Below are 5417 nucleotides of genomic sequence, written 5' to 3' on the forward strand. Positions count from 1 at the left end.
TTTCAAATGACTAAAGAAAGCTAATAGAGAATATCCTGGTGCATGCTAACAATCCTGAGACGATTGTCTGCCTGTCATGTCTGTCTGCACCTCTATGTGTTTGTCCTCATCCTCATGTTTCTTCTCCTGTGCACAGCTGATTTGAATCCAAATCACTCCAGGTGTTTTTCCTCTCAACTCATTAAAGTCTGTATAAAGTCTTTGTGCTGTTGGTATCTGGTCATTATCTAACTAACCTACTCTTCCATGGTGTCCATGGTCTGGTCAACTCTCCATCTTTTTTCAATACGGAAGTTTTGCTGCCCTGTCAGCATGTTTGGCTTTGATTGTAAAATAAATTGTTATTATTTTACCCCTGAGTCCTTTTGCCTCTGCCTGCACTTGGGTTCAACAACAACAACAGCCATATCATGTCAGAATGCCTGAATCAAAACATGAACACAGGAGGTTGTTGTCTTTTGCCAATTGCACCCTGGAGGACCAGTAATGTATCCAGGAGGTAATGGACAATTACCTCAACACGTTGACCACCACCAATAATACCTTGAGGATGTACTGTATTTGGTCACTCAGAACATTATTAAGAAGTTCAGCCGACGTAGATGTCAGGTTTTTCGTGGCAGATCAGGACAGAAGAACCCAGTAGCGCAGGCAGGACTCAGGAGGCGGATGTATAAAATAAAATACTTTTAATAACAATAATAATAATAAATCAAAAGGCTGACATGGCAGCAAAACTTACATGGACTCAAGAACAAGATCACACAGGCAGGACAGGACAGGCAATACCCAACGACGAACCGACAAAGGAACAACACAGGACAGGAGGCTTATATACAAGGACAAGACAAGACGTGATTACAACAGCTGTGACGAGACAAAGGTGACACCAATTAAACTGACGAGAAAACGGACACAAACAGAAACAGCAAATAGTACCATCCTTACATTTTGGAATCCGGTTTGTAGATGATAGATTCAGGGCCCACAATTATTTAATCAATTTCAAGTATTTATTTGTTTATTTTTACATAATTTGAGCTTCCAGCTCATGAAACCCACGAAAACAGGATTTCAAAAAAATTTGAATACTGTGGAGAAATCAGCCCACACTACTTACTCAGGTTTTGCTGGAAAAAAAGAAAGAAATGAGGATCACAACAAATCAATCATAATATAGTACTTTCAAAACGATATGTCAATCTTACATACTTGGTTGTGAATCCCTTTGCCTTAATTACTGCCTCGATGCGACGTGGCATTGACTGGGAGTTATGGAAGCAAAGATTTCCTTGATGCTTGCTGTCAGCTCTTCTTTGTTGTTGGGTCTGGTGCCCTTTATTTTCCTCTTGACAATACCCTATAGATTCTCAGGGTTTAGGTCCAGCGAGTTGGCTGGCCAGGCAAGCACTGTGGCATGGGCATCAAACAAGGTTTTGGTGCTTCTGGTGCCATGGGCAGGGGCCAGGTCCTGCTGGAAGATAAAATCTGCATCTCCATACAAAGCCTCAGCAGAAGGAACCATGAAGTCCTCTAAAACATTCTACTAGACTCTAAAAAAGTTAAATCTGGTCCTCTGGACATTCAAAAAACAAAACAACAAAAACTGTAGAAAAGTTTGGTCTTTCATCCGAAAGTGCATTACGTGCATTCCTGTTGATGATGCAGTAGAGGTGGTCAGTTTAAAATTAAAATCAGACACCACTCTGAGCAGCAGGACCACGCTTTCCACAGAACAACTGGGTCAACTCTTGAAACTGTGCCTGCAGTCAACCTACTTCACATATGGGGATCAATATTATAGGCAGAAACATGGGTGTGCTATGGGGTCTCCATTTTCTCCTATTGTTGCCAACCTGTACATGGAGGAGGTAGAAAAGAGAGCCTTGACGTCCTTTTCAGGGACACCACCAAGTCATTGGTTCAGGTATGTTGACGACACCTGGGTTAAAATTAAATCTCAGGAAGTCCAACATTTTACTGACCACATCAACTCTGTGGATAAATACATCAAGTTCACACGAGAAGATGTAAAAAATGGAAGGTTGGCTTTCTTGGACTGTGAGGTCTCAGTCTCTGATAGAGGACATTTGCAAACTGAGGTGTACCGCAAACCCACACACACAGACCAGTATTTGCAGTTTGACTCCCATCACCCTTTGGAGCACAAGTTAGGAGTCATCAGGACTCTGTATCACAGAGCAGACAGCGTCCCCACTAGCTCAGGAGCCAGGCAGAAGGAGAAATCCTACACAAAACAGGCTCTAGAGCAATGTGGATATCCTAACTGGGCCTTCCTGAAAGCAGAGAAGAAACCCAAACAGGACTCCAGTCAGCCAACAGGTGAAAAGGAGGAACCCAGACCAGTGGTCATTCCATATGTTGAGGGAGTGATGGGTTTTTCTTTACCATCACCTTAAAGAAACCACACAAGAGACAAGAGTGATTATTCAAAACGAATCCTTGCAAGGAGGAACGAAATTCCAACAGAATCAAAATTTAAGTTCAACTTGCTTAAAGCGTAGGTTCGTATTTATTGGTGACAGTTTGCTGATAACAAGGTTCTTTACACAGACGTGGCAGACAAGAAAAATAAGGACAGTAAGTATTTTGATAATGATAAATAAACAAGGTCTGTGATTTAGAAACATCTTCTGGAACATTTTAACAGTTTACAAGTCTTGTGTCACAGATAACTGGGTATTGACGCACACACAGAAACTGGTCAAAGCAAGTTGGCTGATTACAATGAAAAGAAATAGCAGAAAAATAAGTTTTAAACGATTACTCTTAAAAATTCCCTATCAGGGAGTATCAGAGAAACTGAGACGTTTATTTTCTAAACACAACGCCCCAGTGGCTTTTAAACCCCAAAATACATTACGGCAAAGACTGGTTCATCCCAAAGATCCAGTCCCCCGGCACAAACAGAGTAATGTTGTGTTTGCTGTTCAGTGTCATGAGGGCTGTGATCAGTCTTACATCGGGGAAACTAAACAGCCACTGGCCAAAAGGATGGCCCAGCACAGAAGATCAACATCATCAGGCCAGGATTCTGCGGTCTACACTCATCTCCAGGCCAGCGGTCACTCTTTCAGGGATGAAGATGTTCACATCCTGGACAGAGAGGAACGATGGTTTGAGAGAGGAGTAAAGGAGGCCATCTTTGTGAAAAGAAACCGTCCATCATTAAACAGGGGTGGAGGCCTCCGGGTTCAACTGTCCCCCTCTTACAATGATGTTATTGCTAGTATCACTCAGCCCTCTGTGAATAGTAAACAGCCATCAATATATAGATATTAAGAAAAAAAAGTATCAGTGAGTTTTGCAAAACTTGTCATAAGAATATTTTATTAGTGTTAATGTTAACCTCACCAAGAATATTTAAATACACTGAACCATGTGTTCAGCTTTAATGGCTGTACGCCAAAGATTTACAGAGGAAAAAAAATCATGAGAATGAGTTTAGTTTTCAGTTATGACTGATTAAATGCACAGATACTTCATTGCTCCTGACGAACAGGTTACAGAGTGGAGCGGTCGACCGTTCCAAGATGGCGGCCCTACGGCTCGTCAGCGTGGTCAATGCTGTATCTAGCTTTTATATGATATCTATGATGTCTACGCTCTCATGATGGTACTCTGTCTTTGCTGTTTAAATTAGAAGGATTGTGAGATTTATGTAACCCCCCCTTCTTATTTCTTTCTGTGTGTATTTTTTTTAGGCAATTTCATTTTTCCCCCTTCTTTCTAGTTGTTGATATTTTATCCTCTACGAGAGTTTTGTATTATGCAATTTGTTAATAAAAAATAAAATAAATAAAATTATAGAGTCGTAGACTCCTCCTTCGCAGAAGGGGAGCTCAACCTGTCAGTGTATGAGAGGGCGTGACTAAATGTGATCTCAATGGATCTTATGTGGTTCTGATGTGTTAGGAAATATGAGACGGTGCTTCAAAAGGCCTTTCTACGTGATGTGGCAAGCAGATTAAACTCTGTTCCTTGACAGATATTGAATCCCAGGGAGACTCTTTCAGAGTTGCTGGCCCAGTTTAACCCAGTCGGAACCGGGTCATAATTTCATTATGATCCCGTCTCTGAGCAGATCAAAACCATAGGATAGATAGAACAATAGATAGATAAAAATATCTATCCATCTATATCTATCTATCTCTATATATATATATATATATATATATATATATATATATATATATATTTATATATGTACATATATATGTACATATATGTACATATATGTATGTATATACATACCGGATTCCAAAAAAGTTGGGACACTAAACAGATTGTGAATAAAAACTGAATGCAATGATGTGGAGGTGCCAACATCTAATATTTATTCAGAATAGAACACAAATCACAGATCAAAAGTTTAAACTGAGAGAATGTATCATTTTAAGGGAAAAATCTGTTGTTTCCAAATTTCATGGCATCAACAAATCCCAAAAAAGTTGGGACAAGTCCATTTTTACCACTGTGTGGCATCCCCCCTTCTTCTTACAACACTCAACAGACGTCTGGGGACAGAGGAGACCAGTTTCTCAAGTTTAGAAATAGGAATGCTCTCCCATTCACGTCTAATACAGGCCTCTAACTGTTCAATCGTCTTGGGCCTTCTTTGTTGCACCTTCCTCTTTATGATGTGCCAAATGTTCTCTATAGGTGAAAGATCTGGACTGCAGGCTGGCCATTTCAGTACCCGGATCCTTCTCCTACGTAGCCATGATGTTGTGATTGCTGCAGAATGTGGTCTGGCATTATCGTGTTGAAAAATGCAGGGTCCTCCCTGAAAGAGATGACGTCTAGATGGGAGCATATGTTGTTCTAGAACCTGAACATAGTTCTCTGCATTAATGGTGCCTTTCCAGACATGCAAGCTGCCCATGCCACAAGCGCTCATGCAACTCCATACCATCAGTGATGCAGGCTTCTGAACGGAGCGTTGATAACAACTTGGGCTATCCTTGTCCTCTCTGGTCCGGATGACATGGTGTCCCAGTGTTCCATAAAGAACTTCAAATCGTGACTCATCTGACCACAGAACAGTCTTCCATTTTGCCACACTCCATTTTAAATGACCCCTGGCCCAGTGCAAACATCTGAGCTTGTGGAGCTTACTTAGAAATGGTTTCCTCTTTGCACTGTAGAGTTTCAGCTGGCAACGGCGGATGGTACGGTGGATTGTGTTCACTGACAATGCTTTCTGGAAGTATTCCTGAGCCCATTCTGTTATTTCCCTGACAGTTGCATTCCTGTTTGAGATGCAGTGACGTTTAAGGGCCCGGAGATCACGAGCATCCAGTAGAGTTTTACGGCCTTGACCCTTACGTACAGCGATTGTTCCAGATTCTCTGAATCTTTTGATGATGTTATGCACGGTTGATGATGATAACTTA

The sequence above is a fragment of the Nematolebias whitei genome, chromosome 9 (genome assembly GCF_014905685.2).
Source record: "Nematolebias whitei isolate Nwh7 chromosome 9, NemWhi1, whole genome shotgun sequence".
In the NCBI taxonomy this organism is placed as follows: Eukaryota; Metazoa; Chordata; class Actinopteri; order Cyprinodontiformes; family Rivulidae; genus Nematolebias; species Nematolebias whitei.